We start from the raw sequence: 13,705 nt of genomic DNA, 5'->3' as shown, positions 1-13,705 counted from the left end.
ACCTGGCAGAGGAGCAGCGCCGTGGCCGGGTGTGGCAATGGCTGGTGGAGGCGGGTTGGTGCTCGTCCACTGGATGTGGAAGACTCGGGGGTCAAAGAAGCAGCTGCATGGAGCCATCTGCAGACCTGCATGGCTGAGGGGGAGCTGTGCCGGGCCGGGGTAACCCTCCAGGGGCACCCGCCGAGCCAGCCCCGATCATCGACGTCCCCCAGCTCTGTGCCTGGCACGTGGGGAGCTTGTGGCCGGGGCACTCCCCGTGGGCTGAGCTGCTGTGTCAGTGGGACAGGGTTGCAGATCAGGGAGGAGACTCGCTTATAGCAGGTGAAATGGGAGACATGGCCATATCTGCTGGGGATGCCATAACTGCTGGGGGTGCCTGGGGTGCCATCCGCGCCGCGGGTGCCCAGGCTGCCGGGAAGGGCTGCTCCTGCCCAGGCAGCGGCACAGGTTGGCTGAGCCAGAGAGAGACACAGGAGTAATGGTCAGTGCTCACCTCCGCTCCTTCCCCCAAGAGCGTCCCTGGGCTGCAGGGGTCAGGGTCGGTCCCTACCTTGGGGGTAGAAGGTTTTGGGACGGACAAAAGGCTGAAGCACCTGGGGCGCCTAGGGGGGCCTGGGGGCTGCACAGTGAGAGCCGCAGGGCTGGCAGCGCCATGGTCCGTTCTGTCTGTTGGCTGCTAAGGACTCTCTGGGGTTGCCGGCTCTGGCCTTCTGTCTGGGGGTCTCCCAGGAGGGAATGCGGGGGCTCCCCGTGTTCCGTCCCGCCCCCAACAGCCTCCCCAGCTCCTCATGCGGAAGGGAAAGCGTTAACCAAAGAGCAACAGTCAGTGGCCCAATGCCCAACGTGAAACCAGCAAGGAGCGGTGTCCCTCAAGCGTCCATACTGGGACCGATACGGTTTAATATCGATGGCATGGATAGTGGGAGTCGAGTGCACTCTCAGCAAGGTTGCAGGTGACACCAAGCTGAGTGGTGCAGTCGATACGCTCGAGGGAAGGGATGCCATCCAGAGGGACCTGATTGTTTTCTCCAAAACAGAGGCATTTCACATCGCAGAGAGGGGAAAAAACACATAGGAGCAACAAAAACCCCATTTGTTTTTGTAAGAACGATCCAAAATGGAGCAGCCGGTACAGAGCATAGCAAACCTTTCAGGAGGAGAAGTTTCAGGGCGAGTTTTCTGCTCACAAAGCCCCTGGGAAGAAACAGCCTCTGAAGACCCTTTATCCCCTCCTCTGTTCGTACTCAGAGGAATGTCCAGGTTCTGCAGCAGCTGAACCCACTGCTTTGGGGAACACCAGAAACACCCATGACTTTCTCAAACTCTTCATTCCCCATCTGAGAGCCAAGGGATAGGATTTCCTAAAGGTTCTTCCACAGGCACAGCCCTGAAAAATCCCCACTGCTTCTCTACTAGTGCACAAAGAGATTAGGAAAAGTTTCATTTTCAAGTGTACGTAGACCATTTCTGAAATCAGACAAGTAATTTCTAATGAGGAGAAGCCCTTTGCCTTGCATCTGGCAACTGACAGGAGGTGGACCGAGCATCAGATGCCAGAAACGAACGCAGGAACGTCCCACCTTCTTGCCGAGTCACCTCCTGTCTTTTTGGAAGCCGTTAGCTGACACGTGAAGAGCAAGAAGTTGCACGTCAAGTGAAAGACTACTAAAAAAAGCTGTGAAAGAGTAACTTGTTCAGTTCAGAAAGAAAATTGGGCAATGCCGTGTACAAACCACCACCCCACGCACAGGGAAAGCTCGACAAGTCAGATGTGGTACCCAATAACCCCCAAAAATGGCTCTTCACATCAGTTTTCTCTATGTTCAGGTTAGTTCTTTTAGTCAGACACAGAAAGCGAAGTCATTTCTTCTTCTTTTGCTGAAGTAGACTTTTAAGTAGATATTGCTAAAGAATGCAAAAACAACCAAAAAGTTAAATCTGAGGTACTTTCAACCTCAGAAGATGTGTATCACTGAAGCGTTTCTCATATTAGATTCTCTTCTCAACTCTAAGGAGTCCCCATTTTCTCTGCTCCCAAGGTAAACTCCAAAGCTATTTATGGGTTTTCAGAAAAAGGAACACGTAGTTCAGTGCTCAGAGCTATGGAGAAGAGAGAATATTTACAAAACACTATAAAGACAAATAAACTAGAGAGCAACCATTAAAGGAAAAACCTGGGAGCAGAATGAGAAACACAGGTCAAACTGTCCCAAGCACTTAGGCCTCCATCAAGGACCACAAGCCCTGAGGCTGATGATGGCTGTTGGATGAGTTTCCCTCCCCCAGAGGGAAACACCTCTCAGCACACTGTGCTCAGACCAAGGAAGGAAAAGGCAATACAGCCCTACATCTAAAGGCACGCCATTCCCTTCAAAGGTAATTTTTCATTTCTTTAGGTCAACTGCCTGGCCAGTTACAACACCTGCTTATAGGGACTCCATCCACCCTCACCCACGAAAAGCTGTGACGTGCTGAGAAAGTGTGGAGAGTCAGGTGGACTTGGATGCACGCACTGCTACCACAGGTCTAGTTTGTTAACCTGTTTATATTTACCTGTCGCTTTGAAGCTGCCCAAGGGTCAGCATGCCCTTGCTACTGGAGGTTCTTGCTCTGTGTAGGCCTAAGGAAGACACTTCTGGTGATACACTATTTTGAACGGCTAAAACACAGCAGAACACACTGTTTATGACCTGCTGAGAATCGTCCCCCAGGCATATCAGGAACAAAGGCAAAGCTTGAATATTCAAGATGCATTTGAGTTACATTACCGTTAAACATTCACCACTACCAGCCATTTCTCTAAACTGAAGGCTGACAGCAGCGTACAAGGACAGTCTTTTCTGGACACTTCACTCCTGGGTAGAAATCCTAGAGACTTTCTTTAAAGACAGAAATCCAAAGAGCTACCACAAGCTTTTTAAATTAAGCACAGCAAATAAAAAGCAAACAAACAAACAAAAAACAACAGGTAAATCCCTGAGCCACTAATGAGGAACAAAAGGTCTCCCATTAAGTCCGCTACCCCTCACAAAATGGACAAGTGGCTTAACGAGATTCCTGCAAAGAAACTGCGGGTGGAAGATAACCCTGATAACTGCAGCACAAGCGACCAACATGGAAACGGCAGTGCTGACCCTTCTCCTGCTCCTCCTACGAGCTCTTCACCAGTTACGTGAAGAGGCAAAACCAAGGATGACTGAACAGATCTGAGAAGAAGCTGGCCCCCCAAAATTCAAAATGATCAAGAAGTCTATTTGAAATACAGATTCGCACCAACCTCACCCTAAGCACACGTCCTGCCTTGAGGTAGGAGCTAAGGACAGTATGAATTCACCACCACGAGCAGACATGCAAACCCGAAGCAGCCAGAACATGCAGACAAACCTCTACCATTTTTTCAGCCATGTTTCAAGTCACGCCATACTCAACTCAGGACTTCACAAAATGCCACTAAACTTAATGACAGCAGCCTCTTTGCAGGTTGCTTACTCAAAAGCAGAAACCAAAAAGCCACGTACCCTAGGCAAAACCCTTGTCCTTCCGTGCGGTTGGTGTCTTCCCATGACTCTTCCTCAAGGCAGGGGAAATGACTGTGTCTTTGAAAGTCTACACAAACGGAGAAGTACGCTTAGCCTTCCGACAGGGCCCGTTAGTCATCTGGCAGTCGTTCTCCATCGACCGCAAATAATCCACACCTACCTAAAACAGTCCAACATCCATTGGAAATGAGTTGGACAGCAACAGAAGCGACAGCAGCCGACCCGGACAGCCATATTAGACCAGAAATGATGGTTACAAGACAGAAAATGCAAAACAAGTCACCAGAACAGCAAAAAAACAACTAGAAGACACATCATGCACAAACCAGAGTCCCCAGTCCGAACCCTAAAAAGAAAACAAGCTAAAATAGGACCTCCAAAAAACATCCAGAACACACGTGAAGGCATAAAAACCCCAAACAACTCAGGGAAGCCAGGACCAAAAAGCCCAGATACTGTCCATAACATTAACCCTAGCCCACTTACACTCTGGCATCCTGTTACCCTACCACCCCATAACCCTAGCACACTGTAAGCCTAGAACCCCATAACCCTAGCACCCAATAACTCTAGCTCTCCCTAAGTGCAGACAGGGGACATGATAACCCTAGAAAACTGTTACCCTGGCACTGCATAACCCTAGAACCCCATAGCCCTAGCATCCTGTAACCCTAGCACCCCATGACCCTAGGACATTGTAGCCTTAAGGTATCAAAACATTGAACACAAACTCCCTGGAGATCTCCGCCAGAGCCTTCAGGTGGCCCCAGATCTCAGACATCACAACTTTGAAGTGGGACAGAGCCACCAGGACATCACCAGCATCCACCTTCACATCATCCGTCATGCCCTGAAAAAGTGCCTGGGTTAAACACTCTCAGGGAGAAAGGCTGAGGCACTCGGGGACTTTGAACCAGCCGGCAATGACCACGGGGCTTCAGCTCATCATTTCTCTGTCAGAGCCACCAGGCAGATGACCCCGTCCACCCTGAGACACCCTTCGGGGCAGCTACGCCCAGAGCCGGGTGGCTGGATACGGCCTTTGCTGTATGGGGAGGTGCTTCCAGGAGCAGGATCTCTCACGGGGGCACTGGGAAATCCTCCTCAGGCCTGGATGCCTGAGAAACATCTTTGTGCTGCTCCATATCTCACCAAAACCAGGGGCGGAGGAAGGCTGCTTTGCTGGTCTCCAAGAGAAACAGCTCACCTGGGCTGCTCTGAGGCTACCGGGCGCCTTTGCTGTCAGGCGGGTCTTGGCGCCGCTCTGCCAACGGCTGTCACCTCCCCACAGGATGCTCTCCGGCACACGGTAGGTATCTTCTCAGTCACCCTGGGGACAAAGATTGGAAGGGAGGGATTGGGTTTGCTTTGCCCCCGTTCCCAGGGTGCCACAACAGAGACCTGCCACCCCCAAATCACGTGGACACCACGTACGAGCTGCAGACGTGGGTCAGGATGGCTGTGGAGCGCAGGCAAGACGTTCTGCTGTGCCCCAGCTGCTGGCAGAAAGCAGAGCTGAAGACAACGGGGGGAAGCCCAGGGCAGCTGGCAGCCGGCGGCGGGGTCTGGCCGGGTGCAGCACCCGCAGAAACGCCCGGATCCTTGAGCCTCAGCCCCGGGGCTGCAGCACGGGGCTGGCACTGGCTGGGGCTTCGCTGGGAAAAACCAGGCGGGGGTGACCCCGACACCCCGCACGCGTACCTGGCCCCAGGATCTGATCGCCTGTCCCTCTGCCCATCGCCACCACGGGATCCAGAAAGCAGCGCCGCCGGCCCTGGCGTGGTCCTGAGCCATCTCTCGATGGACGAGTCTTTAACCAGCAGGCCTAAAGTGAGGAAAAATTGCCCAGAATTAAGCTGTGCTCAAGTTTTTGCTGGCAGCACGTTTTCTGAGCTGCCTGGTGGTGCCGCTCCTGGGGACGGCTCCAGAAACAGGGGGGCTGCCTGTACCTGCAGGCAGGCGGTGGAGTGTGCGCCGCGGCAGTGAGCGGTGGTTTGTGCGGCTGTTGAATGGGGTCGGGCTTCAAACGTGCCCAGTCTGGTATGCCTCGTTCCTGTTGCCTTGCAGGTCGTATTAAGAGCTTAAATAGTATTGTTTTAAAAAAGCAAAACCAACCAACAAACAAGAAAACAGCTGGGCGATTCCACCCGCACCCCCCCGACGGGTTTTTCTTTGCCCTGGCCCTGGCCCCCCTGCAAGGCGATGTTCATCACCAATATTAGGGTGCAGGATTGGGCCCAAGGCAGGGCTTTTGCCGGCAGCACGTATTTTGAGGCTCCCGCTAATGCAGTTCCTGGGCCGTGCTCAGGAAATGGGAGCAATTGCCCAGAACTGGTATTTTTGGTCTTTCTCTGTCCCTCTCGGTCAGGCTCTGGGTCCCCATTTTTTAACTGCTCCCTTTGCACCCGGTAGCCCTTTGCTCTTTTCTTCTTCCTCTTTCTCACTCTGTCTGGCTCCTTGTCCCTATTTTTTCTAAATTCCTCCCTGTCTGCCCCGGCCCTTTCTGCTCCTCCTACGCCTCCACCCTGGAGGCCATCGCTCTTCTCTCCTTCTCTGTCGCCTCTCTCTGTCCCTCTGTCCGTCTCCCGTGCCTCTCCGGCCACGCCACCGCCCTGCCCCACCCCCCCCCGCCGCTCTGCCCCTCTCCCCTCCTCCTCCCGGCTCCACCGGGGCTCCGGACCGGGGGCGGGGCAGCCCCGGGGAGGCGGCCATGGGGCCGGGGGGGGCGGGGCCGGGCTGGGGCCGGTGTCCCCGCAGGGCCAGAGAGCGGGAAGGGGCGCCCCGTGGCATGCTGGGAGAGGGTGTGCACCAGGGCATGCTGGGAGCTGTAGTCCTGGGGCGCGGGGCTGCCCGGCGGCCATGTTGGTTCCCGGGGCATGCTGGGAGCGGTCAGTTCCCCACACTGAGCTTCGCGGCGGCCATGTTGGTCTCGGGAGGCGCAGCCTCTGCTCCAGCTGCGGCTCGGCTGAGGTGAGGGCTGGGGCCGCCCGGGGGTGGTGGGGAAGCGCTCCAAACGGCCCGGTGTGATGGGGTCCCGGTCCGCTGGAGCCGGGCCGGCCGGGGCAGCCCCGGGAGTGACCCGAGAGCTGGGGAGGGGAGGGAGACGGAGACAGACCCCCCCGGGCACAGGCACCGGGCAGCCCGACTCCCAGAGCCCCCCTGAGCCACCCCAGCATTTTTCGTTACTGCAGTAATAGGAGTAGTGTGTTTTTCTGTTAACTCTCCCGGGGCTTTCACTCCAGCTGCCCTGTTCGGGGACTGGGAATATTCAGCTGCCTTGGAAAATTGCCAGCCTGATTATTATTGCTCAGGCCTTGTTTCCCTCGCTCGAAAACACTTCATCTTTAAATGCGTCCTTGCATCGGCAAGATCCAGGCAGTTGGGATTGTTTCCTGCAGGGAGCAGCCTGATGAATCCAGGCTGCTGCCGTTCCGAGGCAGAGCTGAACGCTTCTCCCCGCCACCGGTGCTCGGCCAGTGGTTTGGCAGGTCCAGTCAGCCCGAGCGGGAGCTTGCTGTCCTTGCTCTGCCGCTGCTTTGGCAGCCGCCGGAGGGTGGGAGGGGACAAATCTTCTGGCTTCCCAGCTGGAGTCTGGCGAGTTCGCGGGGTGAGGGGTAACGTGTAATGCGAACCCGGTTTTTTGTGTGGTATTTTCTGGGGATTTTTTTTTATGTTAGATCTCTGGGATTCCTGTGACCTTTAATAGCCACTTGGTGGGATTTAAGCATAGCTTTGAAGTTAAGCACGTGGTAACTGCTACCCTGCGGTGTAGCTGGAATCCCCTTGCGAGCTCCTGTTCCCCCCACACTGGAGAAAGCAAATCTTTTTTTATTTGGTGATGAAAGCAACTCAGGGAGTTGCACTGAAGTGCAGCACCTTTTTTAACCTCAGATCTAAAGTCACACCGGTCCTACCGCATAACGCATGCTTCCCCAAGCTTTCACAAAACGGAAGGGATACATCAAACCGACCCCACAAACATATCCTGTGCTTTTTTTATCTGACCTGGAACATGGGGACATGACCCTGCTGGGCCATCTCTGCCGCTCTGCGTGGGAACCAAGGTGGTGTCTTTACATTCCAGGATAAGGACTTAGCTTTTTTTTTTTTTTTTTAAGTGACTTTAGAGACGTCCTTATGTTGTCCGAAAAGCGGGTTCGTGCCCGGCGTGCAAGTAACCAATTCCACACGCTCAGGAGAGATATTGTTGTATTCAGGCCTGGGTGCTCGGTGGACTTGCCACAAATCAAGCACACCTGGTCTAGTCACCTTTCTGTTTATATCCATGCTTCTCATACATATTTTAAATTTCCTTGTTACATATTCATTACATTTCCGAGAACTAATTATAATATTACATCATCTTAAACACATGCGCACTAAAACCTTTAGGGTCTTCTTGGGGGTCTCGGGTGGTCTCTGGTGGTCGGTAGGGTAGTGAACTCTTCATGAACTTATTTCCTCTTTACCTTATAGGGTCGCAATTTGTCCCTGAGCCATGCTTGGACCACGTCTGTTTATAGTTTCCATAGCTAAAATTAATTATCACTACTTCTAAAACACACACCTGTTAGTTACCTAACTTCTAAGCAACAAGTCTTCATTGTTTAAAATTACAGAAGCGAGCAATATAGAATCCACAACAAACTAAACTATCTATCACCATAGTGTTCTTAAATTAAAACATATACATCTTGATCTCCTCCAATCAAACACCCACTCAGTAGCTTCATCATTCTGGTTTCTTATTAACTGGTCTTTTAACCCAGTTCTGGGTGAGGGCTATACACAGGATGATAACACTTTGAAGATTAATGTTGATTAAGATTAACATTAACAATTCCCCCCTTTGAGACTTATGATGTTAAGCATCATGAGTCTCACAATACTTATTTTCTACAAAAAGATACAAATTGAATCATACAACATATAATCATAACTAAAATAACGATCAGTACCACAAACAAAAATAATTGTTTAAGCCAATTTAAATTTGGAAGCCACGAGAACAACCAAGAAAAATCTAAATCCTTCCCGTTCTTTAAACCCATATGCCAAATCTTTTATTTGTTGGATTTTCTTCTCTACTAACTGTAAATTATCACTCAAATTAAAACAACACATTCCTTTAAATTCTTCACAACCATGATTGTGTCTTAAAAGTAAATAGTCAATTGCAGCCCTGTTTTCAAGTGTGGCTTCTCTTATTTGTGTCATTTCCATACCAATAGTCGAAAGTGCTTGGGAGGTATAATTTATACCTTTTCCTACCAAACAAGAACTATACATCCCTCCCACAAAATTCTCGGCTGCAATACAAAAGGAAGACATGTTGGTTACTTCTCGGGCTAAAAGTTCCCAGATATTTTGATTTCTATAACAAAAATTGAGAATCAATCTGACTGATCGTTATTATTAACAACAACACATTCCACATCTTCCCTCTCTCTCTAATTTAATTCTGTTCAAAATCAAATTGTTACACTAATTTAGCAGCATCTCCAGTATCTCATTGAACACGCCGCAAAGTTAACTTCAATGGTTCCTTAAATACAGATGTCCACAGTCCAGGTGGAATTTTCTTAATCCTCGTATAATGAATCCAAGAATCTATTCCTTCCAGTTTCACAGCAGTGTTTGTTGTTAACAGCACCTGGAAAGGTCCTTTCCACTTTTCTCCAAGAGGGTCATCCTTCCACATTCGCAAATAAACTTGATCCCCTGGATTAAATGAGTGTACTGGAAATTCAAGAGGTAAAGGTGTCTTCAAAGGGACATACTTATGCAAAGAATTCAACACCTTACTCAAAGATAAAAGATATTCAGTTAATACTTTTTCTCCTGTTACATGCATTTGTTTAGATCTTCCTGTTAGATTAAGGATCATAAGGTTTACCATACAAAATTTCAAATAAACTTACTTTTTCTCTAACTCTCGGGGTCACCCTAATTCTTAACAAGGCAAATGGTAAAGCTTCAATCTATTTCCACTGAGCTTCTGGATATATTTGAGGAATTTGTTTCTTTAATATTTGGTTCTTCACATTTTTAATAACCTCTGCTACAAAATGTGGGCCTCTATCAGAGGACATTTCTAAAGGGACTCCAAACCTTGAAATTATTTCTTTCAACAAATGTTTCACAACCTCTTTTGCCTTGTTGGTTCGACACGGGAAAGCTTCCGGCCATCCAGAGAAGGTATCTACCAATATCAATAGATATCGGTATTGGTTACATCGCGGTAACTCTGAAAAATCTATTTGCCAATACTCACCGGAAGTTATGCCTCTTTTTACCTCTCCAGGAGGGGGTCGGATTTGTATTTTCGGATTGTTCCTAAGACAAATCTCACATTTATTACTCACACTTTTAGCAATCAATAACATTTTGGTTCCTATCGCATATCGTCTTACTGATTCCACCATTGCCTCTGCTCCCATATGTGTTTCAGCATGGGTTTTGACCATTAATTTCTTCATAATTTCAGGGGTTACTATACATTGTCCATGTGAAGTTATCCACCATCCTTGATCATTTTTCTTACAATGTAATAGCATAGCTAATTTATTTTCTTTCTCACTATAATTTGGGGATTCCACCTGAATTTCTTTTGATGGAATTAAAACATAAATCATAGTATTTAATGCTACACGTTTAGCAGCCTCATGTGCTTTTCGATTTCCTTGTATTACTTTTGAGTCCCCTTTTTGATGAGCTTTACAATGAATCACCGCAACTTCTTTAGGTTTCTGTACTGCTTCCAACAAATTCAAAATCTCGGTTCCATATTTTAAAGGGGTACCGCTAGCAGATAAAAGTCCTCGCTCCTTCCATATTGCTCCATGAGCATGCACAACTCCAAAAGCATATTTAGAATCTGTATAGATGTTAACTCTTTTACCTTTAGCCAAATTTAAGGCTTTTGTGAGGGCTATAATTTCTGCTTTCTGGGCGGATGTATTTGGAGGTAATGCTTTTACTTCTCGATCTTCAGTTAAAGTTACCACGGCATAACCAGCCCTCCTTTCTCCTTTTACAACAAAGCTGCTTCCATCAGTAAATAATTCTTCATCCGGAGTTTGGAGAGGGCCATCTTTCAGATCTGGCCTGCTGGCATACACCTGTTCGATAACTTGTAAACAATCATGGTTAAGATCACTCTCTTTTTCACTTGACATTAAAGAGGCAGGATTTAAAATTGTACTCACTTTCAAAATGATGTCGTCTTGTTCCACTAACAAAGCCTGATATTGTAACAAACGACTAGGGGTTAACCAATGATGTCCTTTTTGTTCCAGTACTGCAAGTACCGCATGCGGGACATGAACCGTTCTTTTCTGTCCCAATGTCAATTTTCTAGCTTCTTGAATGATGAGAACTGTTGCCGCAACTGCCCGCAAGCAGCTAGGCCATCCTGAGCTTACTTTATCTAATTGTTTGGAAAAGTAAGCCACTGGTCTTTTCCAGTCTCCCAAAAGTTGAGTCAAAACCCCCATAGCTACATGTCTCTTCTCATGAACAGATAGCTCAAAGGGTTTGGTCAGATTTGGAAGTCCTAAAGCTGGAGCTTTCATTAAAGTCTGTTTAATGTCATCAAAACTTTTTCGGCACTCTGGAGTCCATTCTAACAATTCTTCAGGGCCTTTGGTTGCCTCATACAGTGGTTTTGCCATCAAACCATAATTTGGAATCCAAAGGCGACACCATCCAGCCATTCCTAAAAATCCTCTCAAGTCTCTTTTAGATTGAGGGGGTGCCATCCTGCAAATGGCTTCTTTTCTACCATTTCCCAATCTTCGCTGTCCTTGGGAAATCTCAAACCCCAAATAAATTACAGTTTGTTTTGCAATTTGTGCTTTCTTCTCTGACACCCTATACCCGGCCATTCCCAAAAAGTTTAGGAGGCTAACAGTCTTTGCTTTGCAGATCTCAGTAGTATCTGCTCCCAATAGGATGTCATCAACATATTGAAGGAGGGTGATTTGATCTTCCTTACCGGACCACTGTTCCAGTTCCTTATTCAGAGCTGCTCCAAAGATGGTTGGGCTATTTTTAAACCCTTGTGGCAGCACGGTCCAGCAGAGCTGAGTCCTCTTCCCAGTCGACGGATCTTCCCATTCAAAGGCAAAAATCTTTTGGCTGTTTTCTTCCAGAGGTATACAAAAGAAAGCATCTTTCAAATCTATAACAGAGAAATATGCATTTGATTCATTGATAGTTGTTAACAGCGTATATGGATTAGGGACTATTGGATGAATGTCCACCACTAACTGGTTTATCGCTCTTAAATCTTGAACCAGCCTATATCCTTGGTTATGTGACTTTTTCACTGGAAGGACAGGAGTATTATAATCAGATTGACATTCTCTTAAAAGTCCGTGTTTAAGAAAAGTATTTATTATTGGTTCCAAACCTTTTCTGGCTTCTATACTAATAGGATACTGTTTCTTTCTTACCGGTCGAGCTCCTGTTTTCAATTCAACTTTTACCGGTTCCACATTTTTCGCTCTTCCTGGTTTCTCTGTTGCCCAAACAAAAGGGTAAACTGCATCTTTAATCTCTTCTGGAATTTCTTCAGATTCATCTGTGTTTGTCTGTAATAAATAAACTTGGGCTTGCCAGGCATTAGCTTCAGGAAAATGAACTTGGATTCTTCCTTTTTTAAAGTTGATTTGTGCTCCCAATTTATTCAATAAATCCCGTCCTAAGAGAGGCATGGTGCATTCCGGTATATATAAAAATTCATGCATCAGTGTTTTTCCTCCAATTTTACATTTTAAAGGTTTCAAAAAAGGCCTTATCTCCTTCTTTCCCGTGACCCCAACAATAGATACATTAAATTTACTCATTGGTCCTTTACATGTATTTATAACAGAATATTTTGCTCCAATATCTACTAAAAAATCGACTACTTCATCTCCCAGCTTTACTGGAACCAGGGGCTCAGCTGGGAAAATATCATTTTCTACCCCCGGTCCCCATCATTCAGAATCTCCTCCCATCATAAGTAAATCAGCTTCAGGTGGTATCTGCTGTGACTGAGTCACGACTGCTCCTTTGTTCTCCGGACACTCACTCTTCCAGTGTCCCTGTTTCTTGCATACAGCACATTGATTAAATCCTAATGGGGTATATTGTTTAAACATATCTCTACCTCCTCTGCCTTTTCCTCTCAAATACCCTCTACCTCTACCTCTCAAATATCTTCTGCCTCTTCCTCCAGCTGATCCTTGGGCATTTACAAAAGCAGCTGCTAAAATAGCAGCTTTTTGTTTCCTATCTTTTATTTTTTCTTTTTCCTGATTTTTCTTTTCCTCCTCTTCCCTATTGTTATACACCTTATAAGCCATTTCAATTAACTGTGATATAGTCATTCCTGTAATCCCATCCACTTTCTGCAATTTCTTTCGAATATCTGGAGCAGCTTGCCCTACAAACAAAGTAGTAAATATTGCTCTATTCTCATCACTCTCAGGATCTAAGTCTGTCCATTTCCTAGCTGCCTCACATAATCCTTCATAAAAGGTGGATGGGTCCTCTGTTTTTTCCTGAATTATTTGAGTCAATTTCGCCAAATTCTTTGGGCGGGATATTCCATTCTTTACTCCTTACAAAATTAATTGTTGATACTGTTTAATCATCAATTTACCATCATTACTATTAGGATTCCAATTTGGGTCTTGAGTTGGCATAAAATGAGCAGGACCTTCTCTTGCATTTATTCTTTCATTTTCCATATTTGCTTTTTCTAATACTACCCTCTTTTCTTCAGGAGTAAACAAATTATTCAAAAGAATTTGAATATCTTTCCAATCTGGATTATGATTTTCAATAATTGTTCGAAAGGATCTATACACCTTTTCTGGATTCTCTCTGTATGATCCTGCTAATTCTTTCCAATTCATTAAATCAGAAGTTGTAAATGGTACTTTCACAAATACTGGCTCCCCCCTTGGGCCCACTGCCTGGCGAAGGGGTGCTAACAATACAGACCCTTGCTGGGTTCTAGTCCTGCCGGCTATCGGACTAAAAGTATTGCTTCCTCTTGCTTCGGTTTCAGAAGTTTCATTTTTACTTGGTGGTACTAACATTTGTGTATCCTCCTCTTCTTCTCCTAGTTTTAAACATCATTTTCCTATGCTACATGCAGAACAACAGTGCACTTT

The 13,705-nt window shown here is 47.1% G+C and overlaps 1 protein-coding gene and 1 long non-coding RNA gene across 17 annotated transcripts in view; one reads left to right on the top strand and one right to left on the bottom strand.

Annotated features, from left to right (window-relative positions):
• Positions 1-880: 880 nt before the first annotated feature.
• On the bottom strand, positions 881-6,325 carry LOC142076667 (uncharacterized). 4 transcript variants are annotated; one of them, XR_012671254.1, is made up of 6 exons: positions 5,489-6,325; positions 5,241-5,364; positions 4,747-4,869; positions 4,271-4,389; positions 3,519-3,606; positions 881-2,620 (listed from the first exon to the last, which is right to left on the bottom strand). It is a non-coding gene; the product is annotated as an uncharacterized LOC142076667 (long non-coding RNA). The 4 variants fall into 4 exon arrangements; XR_012671252.1 differs by lacking the exon at positions 4,271-4,389 and having other exon boundaries at positions 3,519-3,699; positions 5,489-6,321; XR_012671253.1 differs by lacking the exon at positions 4,271-4,389 and having other exon boundaries at positions 5,489-6,320.
• An 87-nt stretch (positions 6,326-6,412) lies between these two features.
• The window catches only part of LOC142076665 (uncharacterized), a 31,003-nt gene continuing 23,710 nt past the window's right edge, over positions 6,413-13,705 (top strand). For 8 of the 13 annotated variants that reach the window (XM_075139061.1, XM_075139055.1, XM_075139060.1 and 5 more), the window contains exon 1: positions 6,413-6,509. The gene's annotated coding sequence lies outside the window, so the exon portion shown is untranslated. Of the gene's footprint in view, positions 6,510-7,126; positions 7,679-13,705 lie in introns of those variants that run through there. The other 5 variants (XM_075139047.1, XM_075139045.1, XM_075139051.1 and 2 more) reach the window with 3 other exon arrangements.

This window comes from Calonectris borealis, unplaced genomic scaffold (genome assembly GCF_964195595.1).
Source record: "Calonectris borealis unplaced genomic scaffold, bCalBor7.hap1.2 HAP1_SCAFFOLD_77, whole genome shotgun sequence".
In the NCBI taxonomy this organism is placed as follows: domain Eukaryota; kingdom Metazoa; phylum Chordata; class Aves; order Procellariiformes; family Procellariidae; genus Calonectris; species Calonectris borealis.
The sequence above is the reverse complement of the archived record's forward strand: the minus strand, read 5'-3'. Positions and strand labels throughout refer to the sequence as shown.